Genomic DNA, 13429 nt, shown 5'->3' on the forward strand with positions numbered 1-13429 from the left:
GTCTCATATCTGTACTGATGACAGAACACATGAAATTTGTAGCAAAACCCAAGCAAAGGCTTATACGTGTTCTGTGCTGTGCATCTCATAGGGAAAGAGTATCAACATGGTTCCCTTAATATAGCACATAAATATAGTGTTGTATGCAGAGTTTAGCAAGCAGTAATATATTATCCATTACATGCTGAAGTTTTAACGGTTATAGGAAGTAAAAATGCCCATACATTATGGGATGTTTTATTAAAGTACAGAGATGCCTGCAAATGCTGTGGGTTAATAACACTGTTGGTATTGCACTGATATTATTTTTTGAAAGAAATGTACTTGTTGGTCTGGGCCCCTGTGGAGAGTAATATTAGACTGTTAAGTTGCTACTCTTAGGGGTTGTTGGGTTGGAATGAAACCCAAGACCCCAAGACTGGGATATAACAGATACATTTTGCCCTAACTTAAGCAATCAGGATTCAGATGCTGGCATACATTAGGCAAAATAATACATTGGGCATTGAAAGTACTGTTCCTATCTATGCTGATGATACTAAATTGTGCAGAACTATAAGTTCCATGCAGGATGCTGCCACTTTGCAGAGAGATTTGACTAAACTGTAAAACTGGGCAGCAAACTGGAAAATAACAAGGTTATGCACTTTGGCAAAAATAATATAAATGCAAGTTATAGACTAAATAGCAGTGTGTTGGGAGTTTCCTTAAAGGGAAAGTCCACAAAAAAAATATAATGCTAAGCAACTCTCCAATATACATTCATTTCAAAATTTCAGTGCTTATTTGTAAAAACAATTGACATTGAAGCAGCATTGGCTTAACTCCCAGTTGTTACTTTTTAAACAATGTTGCAAAAGTCTTGGTTCCCCAGCAAGTCTGTTAATCAGCTGCTTTGTCTTACATTGTATCAACAGTCTTAGATATCAGGACAGAGAATAGAAAGGGACAGACAAACAATGCTTTCAATAACAATACATATACAAATAACTTAAAAACCATAGAAAATTTATAATGAATGTATATTGCAAAGTTGCTTAGAATAATGTTTTCTTGTACTAGGCAAATTATTATTTTAGGGTTGACTTGCCCTTAACTGAGAATTATCTAGTGGTTTATGTAGATAACAAGTTGTCTAATTCTGGGCAGTGTCATTCTGTGGCTACTAAAGCAAATACATTTCTGACTTGCATAAAAAATGGAATTAACTCAAAGGATGAAAACATAATTATGCCTCTATAGGTCCCTGATAAGGCCTCCAGTGTAGTATGCAGTTCAGTTTTGGGCTCCAGTCCTTAGGGTTGGGGCAGACAGGCAGAATCTGGGAGATTTAGTCGCCTGGCGACTAATTGCCTCTTCTGTGGGGCGACAATCACCCCGAACTTGCTTCCATCTGCCTTCCGCCTGCTCGAATAAAGAATCGCCTGCGCCAATGCACTCGCGGCGCTTCCTCGCGAGGCAACTTTGGGCGACTTCGGAAATTGAAGCGCTGTGAGTAACTCTGTAACTATGTAATACAGGCTCATTTATACTCAGAAAGCTTATTCCCGGGAGATGCTGCAAAAGGCACCTTGAAAGCCTGAGATTTGCAGCAGATTCATTACCTACTAGTCTTGCAATTAGCCCAGAGAAGTAACTATACCTTCTTATTAAGAAATACATTTTCCTAAAAGTACAGCTTTATTTTACAATTTATTACAGAGCCATTAGCCATATACTGATGTAGGGGTGTAACTACAGAGTAAGCAGACCCTGCAGCTGCAGAAGGGCCCAGAAGGTATAGGGGCCCCATGAGGCCATAAATTATGAGCAATTTCAACATATATTGGTAAAAAAAGGACAACCTCTGGTTTTGTTGGGCATTCATGGCCCTAGTTGGTTTTTACTATAGGCACACTAATGAGACATTGACCATACAGACCTATTATATACAGACTTATACAGATTTATGTCCGGGGTCAGTTGTAACTACAGAAGCAGTCATGAGACATTGACCATTCAGCCATACTACATACATATAATCATGACCCTGGTCAGTGGTTACTACAGATACAGCAATGAACAATAACCCAATGCAACTAATACTTCTGATGGCCAGCAGAGCTGCAGATGATCATGAAGACCTGAGATGGGGCTGTGAGGACCCCAGGCACCGTAGGAAGTCTGGGGCCTCAGTCTAAAGGGAAACTCATGTAATTCAGAAAGCTTTTAGGCAATAGCTCTGAATAGTCTACTACAGTGTTGAACTGAGATGCATGGGACCCACCAGAAAACCATATGCCCACTCCAAACTATTTTTTTCTCCTTTCCTTGTGCAATCTCTTAATTTCCCTAGTCTATTTTTCCTTCCATATATTTCATCTCTTTGATCCCATCAAGAATTAGGGAATTACCACGAAATAGTCAAATTTTTAAGCGCAGGAAGGCCCACTGACACCTGGGCCTGCCAAGAGTTTTCCTGGTGGGCCAGTAAGGCTGGCCATAGACGCAAAGATCCGATCATATGAATCCTCGGTTTGTACGAACGGCTGATCTGCTCTTTAACTATTTTATTTATACTGAAGGTTAGTGGCAGATCGGGAGATGGGGATATCCATTTGTTCGCCCGATATTGCAAGTAAATATGCACATCTATGGCCAGCTTAAGACACTGGTCTACTATTATGTTAGAAAATGAAAGCAAATATATGATTGGCTGCTACTAATACCTGCATTGGTGCACTTTAGCACTTTAGTAACATAACTTGAGGGGTTCGGGCCCTGGTGCGGGACGCGCAGCAAGGCCCCCCGCCCCCTCTGTACACCCGGAACCACCCGGGAATCAGCCCAGAACTGCCGGAATTCGTGCCGTGCGAGCTGCCGGGGAGCCCTGAGGGGGTGCGGCCCAATTGCACCCCCTGCTCACCCGGTATTTAATAAAAAAAAAAAAAGCCAATCCTTGTAATATTCTTCACTTTTTTTGTCATTTCACCCCTACACTCTTGAATGAGTTATTATCTTTGTTTTGTCAATAACTGTGTTAGTGGGAGTCTAAACATTTCCTGAAATAGTTTCCAATCTGCACAGTGTGGGTCCTCAGTGGGTCCCTAAAAGGATCTGGTGTCAGCAGTTCCTAGAAGCAACGAGGAGCAGACTAGTGGGTCAGTGCTAACAGGATTATGAAGGACCATAGGATGAATAGATATAATAATCCAGTTATAGTTCAATAAAAAAAAAAATGTCAATATGAGGACTCGTGACTCTCACCTTTCCTCTGGGTTGCTTCTGTTTGTGCCCACGTTACAATGCTTTTTGCATGTACTGACAATAAAACAATGGATCAGAGGTCACATGGCTCAGTAAATTCTGCTATTTCAGCTCAGCGCAGAGACTCTAACTAATCTATAGAAAGTGTAACATTGCCTTGTAGGTTCAAAGGGAAAGAGTGGCTAATTTACCAGCGAAGGGCAATATCAAGAGAAATGCAGTTCCCTAAGCAGTGATAGTACTAACCTACAATACACGAATGGTTTGATCGACATGCCTCCAGATGGGTGGTTCACACTTTTGGGGTCAAGATATATAGATATAGATATAGATATATAGAGAGAGAGAGAGAGAGAGAGAGAGAGAGAGAGATAGAGAGAGAGAGAGAGAGAGAGAGAGAGAGAGAGATTCTCCTCCAGTTTTAAGCTGGCCATAGATGCAAAGATCCGATCGTACGAGTCGGACTTTCCCATCTCCCGACCCGACTAACCATTCAAATCAAAGTCTTACCAGTCAGATTAGTTAAAGAACAGATCAGCAATGTTCTGCCCCTGACAGCAATCGTACGATATCTATGTCCAACCAAAGCTAGTGACTCCCACTGAAAATCGTACGATCGGCAATACACGCAGAGATATTATCGGCAGCCGACAGAAATTTTCTAATCTGTCCGATCGACCAAACGACCGATCTCCGCCGGATGAAAAATGACGGGACTCTCCACACACCGTCCGGAAATCATACGAATCCTCGATTCGTACGATCAGATCTTTGCGTCTATGGCCAGCTTTACCCTTTTTGGCCCTCAGACTGCCCGAACTGCCTCAGCGTGTCTTCCCATAGGCTATAATAAAAAGTCACCTGCGCTAAAGCATACGCGGTGCTGCGTTTTCCGTAGTCGCCCGAAGTTGCCTCACAGAGGAAACTTAGGGCGACTTCGGGAAACGCAGCGCCGCGTGTGCTTTAGCGCAGGCGACTTTTCATTATAGCATATGGGAAGACACGCTGAGGCAGTTCGGGGAGATTGTCTCCCAGAAGACGAGGCGATTAGTCGCCAGGCGACAAAATTTCCCTGAATCTCCTAGTGTGAACTAACCCTTAAGCGCATATCGGGTAGAGGGGGTAGGAGGGGGGGGCGTATCCCCCTGACAATGAGGCATAATGACTAAAATGCCAAGGGACTCTCCTCATCCCTTTGATGGCATTAAGAATCTACACATTTTGGGCGATAAAAGGGGATAAAGATTCATTGCCATTGCTTACACTGGGGGAGATGAGTATAAGATGTGATAGTGCCTACGGCTGACATGGGACAAACTGACACTAAGTAGCTTTGCAAACTCCTAGTCATGACAACACATTCTGCCCACGCCGGATCCTATTCTCTGTATCTGCTGTAATCATAACAAAGAGATGGGTAGGGGAGGGTGAGTATCCTCATCTCTAAGTGTATTGGTGCCCTCATACAAATCAAAGGCTGAGGATGATATATATATTCATAGCTAAATCAGAACTGGCAAGCTGAGTATCTATTATATAAAATGATAGAAATCAGTAGATACAAGACCCACACTATCCTCCTCTGTCCCTATGGGGGGGAAATTCACTAAGGTGCAGGCGTTAAATAAGTTTGAAACTTTGCCTATTTACTAATGGGCGCTGGCGAAAATACGCTAGCGAAGGAGATAGACTCTATCGCAACTTTGCACTCTAACGCCAGGCGAATTTTCACCAGGGCTAAAGATCGTTACTACGCAAATTCACTAAGAAGTTGATTTTACTGTCCGTTACCTCTTGCGCCAGACTTGCCTTCTCCACCTCAGACCTGGCGAAGTGCAATAGAGTAGATACGACTTCAAAAAATGCTGGCATCTTTTCCATTTTCATGGGTGATAGGCTACAAAAGGACGAAAAAAATGTTTCTGGGTACCCTGCTTCCCCCTTCTTTTCATAACATATGGCACATAAACTATACTCTGGGCATATGTCTCGGGCAATAAAACATCTCTATTTGCATTTATTAAGGCTCTCTGGGCTTGTGTAGTTTTATGTATTTGCTGTAACATATACGTCCATTCAAACTTTAAGTTCCCACCATATGCAAATTCCCCTTCGCTAGCGCAACTTCGATTTGCCTTGCAAATTTTCGCTAGCACAACTTCGCTACATTTCGCTTCACTGAGCGCAACTTCGCATTTTAGTGAATTTGCGGAGCGATGGCGAAAATCCGCCAGGCGAAGTGCGGCAAAGCCATCGCTGGCACAACTCCGCTGGTTAGTGAATTTGCCCCATAGACTCCATTTTATCCAGATAATCCACATTTTTAAAAATGATTTACTTTTTCGCTATAATAATAAAAGAGTACCTTGTACTTGATGGAAACTAAAATGTAATTAATCCTTATTGAAGCCAACCCCAGCCTATTGGGTTTATTTCATGTTTAAATGATTTCCTTGTAGACTTAAGGTATTATGGAAAGATCCGTTATCCGGAAAGCCCCAGGTCTCGAACATTATGGATAACAGGTCCCATAGCTGTAGTATATCATGTGTACTCCTATACTGTTGGCCCTTAAGGAACTATATATTTATTATATATTCAGACTCTGCCTCTGTATACTTCCATTGCCATTTTTAATTCATTGTTGAATTAATTTATTGTTGCAATATATATATGGAATTATTATATAGTGGTATTGATATGTGTATTGATGTACTTAAAATAAAATGTCAGTTGATACACACTGGGTTGTTTTATACTGTTCTTCATATTTGCAGTGGCACACGGGTGATTCTTCATTGTTTAGGTTCTTCTCCAGTGTCCTGTATTTAAGCTGTGCACTGCTCTCCCCACCTCCTTTCCTGGCCCCAGTCGCTGTTCCGACCTCCCTCCCTAGCCCCAGGGGGAGTTGGAGGGTGGTTGCGGCTGAGAAAGCCAGACGGGGCTTTGCTGTTGGGGGACCCCAGAGGCAGCATATCTGGTGGGGCCCAACGCTGTCTATGTGTTACATAGTTGCATAGTAAAGTTGGGTTGACCACTACCCATAAAGTTCATCCCCTCCAAATTAACCGCAGTGTACATATATACACACGTATCTATACACTCACATATATAACTTTTATATATATATATATATATATATATATATATATATATATATATATATATATATATATATATATATAGCAATATCTATACTAATGGTAGATTTTAATATCAGAGTAGCCTAGGATATTATGCTTGTCCACACAACATCACCTGACTTCATTACCCTTACCATGAAGAACTACCTGTGGATGTCACAATGTGGGACATCTGACTGATCAAATAATTCCATTATACAGAGTATATGAAAAAAATCAACTTTCCCAAGGTTGGTGGGACCCTAAAACTGTTTTTGTATGGGCCACTCATTTCTAGTTATACCACTGAAGATGCCTCTAAGCGTCTCATCATTTCCCACCATAACTGTCAGTTGGGAACTGTCAATCCCCTTCAAAGTGTCCTTTAAAAGTTTTACCTGTGCCAAACCTAGAATGGTTTCCCTCTTATGTAGTACAAAACCCTATACAACTCCATTTCTCCTTACATCTTCCCATCTGATCTCCAAATTCCAAACTTTCCTTTAACAATGTTCCCCTTCATATGGAGGGAGAACAGCAAATACAGGAGGAGGATGAAAGTATAGGAGGCACGTAGGCGAGAGACAAGGGGAGCAGGAACTGGAATATTCAGCATTGTCCGAGCACACACGACTAGATAGATGTGGGAAGTGATTGATCTAACCTGGCAAAGGAAGCAAATAGACATTTTATTCTTTTCTTACAGACATCTAAAAGGTTGAGTGAGGGAGAACTGATGAGACAAGACAGCATAACGTGCTGACACAGAGAAAAATGCAAAAAAAATGGTTGTAAATGAAAAGTAAGAGACAGCAAAAGGGAAAACACTCAGAGAAGAATAAAAAAAATGATGACATGCTGATGAAGGATTTTTAATACATTAACCCTTTAATGGCACACAACATTATAGCAGAACCCTGTGGTGGTCTGCGAGATTAGTACAGCATAGACCTAAGGAGCGAATGAAAGTTGAGATGCTCAATCATGAACAGTAGAGGGTGTGCACCCCCCAATAAGAGCTTGTTGGTGGAATAATGCTTGAGATGCATTAACTAAGTGAATAGTGGTGCCTTATTATTGGGTCAACGGCAGTGATTCCCTCTACTGCGCTCACTCAGAATGCCTTCAGGAAAATGGCCAGTTTAAATGGGAAAGGCATGTGCCTTGGGAGGTGAATACAAGAGTGTTTGAAAGAGTGTATTCTATTCTTCTAGTAATTCTAGTAATGATCAATCAATCAATGACAATCTACTAGTGTACGGCAACTTTAGAGAAATGTGATGATATACCTATGGCAACACATGCAAATACAGAATGGGCTCAGTTATACACTATTTTGCTTCAAATAAAAAAGTCCATTTGATATAATTGTTACAAAAATAACGCAATCCCCATTGTGTCTGAGCATCATCCTCCATACAAAGAAATAAACCTCTTCTTATGCAAATGCCTTATTTTCCATTCTCACAAAATGCAATGCCACAAAGCATCTTTCTCCCTCTTCTCACTATCTGCCAGATTAATCTACTTGCTTTGTGATTCCTTCTCTCTCTCTCTCACTAACATTGTTTATTTAAGATCTTGAATCCTCTCGTCTCTGCTATAGAGCCTTGACCCAATCTCTCTCAGTTGCATTGTCTCTCTGCTAAACCCTGGGGTTTACTAACAAAGGTGCTAAATTCTACCATGGCAGTTAAGGTGACCATATACTTTATAATAAAGATCTTTCCTGTGACCATAGGTTGTTAGTTTTCTCTACCAGCATTAAGAGCTAAATCATCTGATATACAGGTAGAAACAAAAGAATTCTCCCTCTATCTGACAATTCACAATTAACTTTTTGCTGATGTTTGGGCACTTTTTTGGGTGCCCGATAAAATTTTTCCACCTTGGCCAACCGATATCCAAGCCTTTTGTCAATATTGGTTGTGTCGTCTCCCACCATACGCACAATGTTTCGTACCATAATATCAGTGATTTTATTCTGATCTGCCTGGTATAAGTTAAAAAATTTTAATAATGAAAGATCTGATTGGTCGGTATGAGTAACTGAATTTGTGGAATTTAGAACCTTCACTATATGACCAAAAGTATAGCCAATATCTTGTTCTCAAACCAACGGGATTAATATAAAGTTGCTCCTCTCTTTGCTGCTCTACTCTTCTGGAAAGATTCCCACTAAGAGTTGAAACATTAAAGGTTGGACATTGATATTAGGGATCAGGCCTGGCTCACAAGTTCCAATTCATCACACAGGGGTTCAGTTGGTTTGAGGACAGGGCTCTGTGAAGTTCATTCAAGCTTTTCCACTTGGATCTCAGCAACCCCATTATGTAGAGATCTGACATGATTATTGGTCTATCTATCTATCTATCTATCTATCTATCTATCTATCTATCTATCTATCTATCTATCTATCTATCTATCTATCATCTATCTATCTATCTATCTATCTATCTATCTATCTATCTATCTATCTATCTATCTATCTATCCATCTACACATACATTCCAATAGAAATCTGATGACTTAACCCTTCACCTTCTAATGACCTGCAGAGCCCTTATCTGGGATACTGCAGGCTCGGCACTAATAAGTAGACCTCATTACAAAGCCGGAACTCAGACATATCAGCTGTCCTCTGTCACCACATCGCAGGCTGATCAAATTAGGTTCCTAATGAGCCACATCATAAAGGCATCTGGAGCACGATAATCAGGTTAGAGCGCAAGAGACAAGAGAAGTGAGACACCAAGGTCCTAACAAGAGCGAGAGACAGAGGCAAAGATGAAAAAGAGAGAGCATGCCTTCTATAGGATATCCTTATTCCCCCTTGTAATGGCAAACCCTTAACATCAAAGTGTTTAGAAGAAAAGGGGACTCATACTATATTATAGGCTCCTACAGTACAGTCTCTGTACTCACTGTACCCAGCAGGGCTGGCCTTAAGGTACATGGCACCATCTGCAAAATATACTTTTGGTGCCTCTCAACAAACAAACAGTCTACAACTTTTTATGAAGTACACAACTCCTCACTCTGTGCAAACACAGAAGCTGAGATTGAACCATATCCAGTATAAGTGCTTTGCATATTAAAGGTCTATTTAAAATGATTATTCAGGTATCATACTTACCTTCCTTTGTGTCATCAGAGAGGTTTTAAAACCCCAACGTTGCCCCTGGATACAGTCAAATAATGCACAGGTCCAAGGGAAGGAAATTGGACTACCATACAGCAGACCCCTGCGGTCTGGGCTCTTCAGTCCCCCCACCATCACAGGGTCTGCAGTTTAGTAGTTATACCACTGGCAAACCTGTATAGGAGAGCAAATAAATGTTCTTCCTAAATGTCCACCTAACTGGCCTTTATTCCCCCCAGCAACTGTTCCAGGTCTTCTTTGTGGGGGGGGGGCACAGCTATAACTCCTCCAAAAATATTCTCCCAATAACTTTTATTGTTCTTTATATGCCTTTTATATAATTTCCCCTAATGCTCTATTGCTCTGTGCAATCTTCCCTATAACTCCTCTTAAGTTGGCAATACATGAGCTGACAAAAGCTGTTGAGTTTGCCCTGCCAAAGGCCTGCCCTAGCAAGGCCTTTGGCAGGGCAAACTTTCTGTCTGTCGCCAACTCTCTGTCTGGCAGACGCACAAGCAATCAAAGCCAATCTGGTCTGGCATCAATTGTACATGCCCTTAGTTGGCCATCATAGCAGAAGACCTGGGTAAATAACATCTACTGGCCTGATAAGGTGGCCTCAAACCTCACAGATATATATTATGTATCAATCAGGTTCAACTGAACAGTATTGGGCAATGTTGTGCAGTTTTGAATAGTGGAAGGCATCCTGTGGAAGGGGCACTGTCCTTGTTTTTAAGACTTGAAAAATATATAAAATAGGATGAGGTTGCCATCTACAGTATATGAATATGCTATATTAGCTACCAAAAAATATAGAGAAAAACAAATATGAAAAATACAGTGTTTGAGTAGGACCCTACAGGGAATGGCATTGCGGTATTTGGAGCTTGGATTAAGGCTAAACAATCCCACACCTGTAGCTTTTTCAATCAAGTAAAAGGTTCTCTGTAATAGGCTGAGAGAGAATTGTGCGTCCATAAATCCTGATGCCAATGACAGTTATTTCTCCTGCTGTGATTGGTTGCACATGGACCCTGTCAATTACCCATGGAAGCAGATGATGAACATGAGAACAGAGAGGCTGCATTGCTTAATTTGGAAGTGATCTTGTCTAATTTCTTCCCACCAGACAATGCAGTTCAAACGCATCTGTGATAATTGATGAAGGCAAATCATCCAGCTATCTGTAAAATTGTGAAAATTTACAGTTAATGGAATTATCACCAACCTTGGCAGCCTCTTATACTGTATTATAAAAGCCGTGGCACTGCCTCCTATTATGCACCAGGTATAGAAACAATGTGATGAGGCAGGCAAGATCGGAATGGTTAGTGATGAAGGTAATAAATGGAATGGCGTTTGGCGGATGAGTCACGTTCTAAGAAACGTCTAGATTAATTATGTTTCCATCAGTGAAGGAACGTAGAACTACTATTCCCAGATTCCACTGACAGATGAAAAAGCCTCAAATCACCATGATGGGTGACCCTTACTGTCTGAAGGCAAGTTAGGATGAGATTTGCAAAAATGCCACCTTTCTCTCCTTAAGACACCTAGAACCCCAGCTTGAAGTCCAGCTAGGGTGATAAGTGGGTTGATGATGCATTTGCTATCCCAGATACCCTTGGAACTAAGGTTAACTGACTGATACACCAATGTTTATCTATATCGGTAACGTTCATTTGAGTGTTCCAGCAGTCAACAGTAGAGCGATCAAGCATCACTGCAGGAACCGTCTCATGGAATGTTCCTAAACCTTTTTCTTTTCATTGCTTCAGACATTTCACATTACTTGTAAAGACTGAAAGGTCTCAGACAGCTAAATTGGCAGCCATTGTTATATGGTGCTATTAACCTGCAAAGCCTGGTTCCCTGTTCCAAACTTGCATAAAATTGAATTGAGGCAAACACTCCAGATTTCAACTGTGGTTCAAACTCCTTCCATTAAAATATGTTATTGTTTAGTACACGTGCGTGTGCAAAGTACTTGTCTTGGAGTGCCCATTAGGATTTCCCAGGGATGCTGGAGGGGACATCAGCACATGCTTGTGCCACAAAATTTACTTTAAATCCCACTAATGCTGATATTTGTAGCCAGTTCATTGGTCCCACGCCTGCTGGTCACTCTGCCCATGTTGGGGGCTCTTTTGCTAATGTGTTCCTGTATTGACCCTTGCCTGACCAACCTGTTGCTAGAATATTGGACTATGTGCTGCATTAACCTGTGCTGTGCTGAGTCTTTGTCTTTCTTTTTGCCCTGTCTGCTGTACTGTACATTAATTATAGTGCCCGTTTGGTGCGAAATTTGTACCTATTTAAGGCCCATTCTGTTTCCCAGTGCCCGTGATAGAACTTTGTTTCGAAGTGGTTTCTGAGCCTAGTGCATCTGTTCCTGTTATTCTGTATCCTGTTTATCCGTGTTTGACCCTGCCTGTATCCTGACTATTCTGAACTCTGTATCCTGACCCTTGCCTGCCTACGACAACTCTTCCTGCTTAACCCCTTGATTGACAACCCGGTTTGACCCTTGCCTGCCTGACGATTCTGATATCCGCCTGCCTCGACTCTGCCTGTTTGACTATTCTCTTGCCTGCTCCATTTGTACCGTGACCTTCACCCCAAAAGACTCTGCTAACAGCCGTGCCCCTTTGCCAGCCAGAACACCTCGCCTTGCACCCCTCGTTAAGTCCAGGTGGCACCCAAGTACGCTGAGGGCTCCTCCCGAAGCCCAACGGTGGTCACACTACTGGTGAAGCCGAGCCAAGGCCAGGGTGCTTGGCATTTGTTCTGGTATCGGGTGCCGGTCGTGACAGTTGTACTCCAGCCTCCCTGTTTCTCAGCCAGCCTCCCTCTAGGTCTCTACTATAAATACAGTGGCCCCTGTAACTCCATTGTGGCCCCCTGGTTGTGGCACTACTGTGGTCACTGGTTATGGCAATAACATAAACCTATATTTTAGACTTGGTTTATAATACAAAATTAGTCTGACTGCATCTATTTACTTTTCATATCAATGGCCCCTTAACCTTTATCTCCCCAGTTGGATTTGATTAGTGGCTCCATGTATCTTCTCATTTGTCTCAAAGGCTGAGTTTGATAGACTTCTTTCAGGCTGACTAACTCCAGCATGTCACAATATCGATACATGGCTGGAATGGATGTGCTTGTCCTTTCTGGGAATATAAGTGGAGCCTAACTCTATAGTGCCTTATAACCCCACTTTATAATTTTGCTGGTATCTCCTTGTAGATGACCTGTATTACTTCAATCAATTGCCATTTTGTCTTTCTCTTGTGTTTTACCAGCATTTTTTGAATCATCCATCTGTGTCTCTCCCCCCTGTAATATATAACAGTGCTGGGAGGTGCACACTGCTCAGCCTTGCTTGTCTCATTAGATTTAGTTTATGAGAGGACTGCTCCCATATAATATTCCAGTCAATGCCCCAATCACAGATCAATGACTCTGTAGTACTAATGCTCGAAAGCTAACCATCAAATGAATCTCAGTAATTACCCGCATTAAATACACATCCTTTCTAGGACCACTCAAACCGCCCACCAGAGACCTATAGAGCATTAACCTTCTTTTTGCCAATTCCAGTAGTAACACAAGGGAGAAAGTGAACTTGCTATAGGGCCCCATCCCCAAAGGCAGGCTCCAGCAGATCCAGAGCAGGTGTATAGTGGGCCAAGGGGAGATCCATTCCTGAATGATAATTAATTACAATAGAAAGTATATTTGTGTAGGTAAAGAAATTGCTCTGCCCAAGGTATGAGAGATGGGGGTCCCTAAGAGAAGTGTGTTTAGAGACAATTCATCCCAGTGGTAAAGCTGGTGAATGACCTTCTTATTATCCCCTAATGCCTATGCCCTGGTTTAACCAGTCCCAAGTGCGGCATGAGAAAGTTTGGAC

This window comes from Xenopus laevis, chromosome 3S (assembly GCF_017654675.1).
Source record: "Xenopus laevis strain J_2021 chromosome 3S, Xenopus_laevis_v10.1, whole genome shotgun sequence".
NCBI lineage: Eukaryota > Metazoa > Chordata > Amphibia > Anura > Pipidae > Xenopus > Xenopus laevis.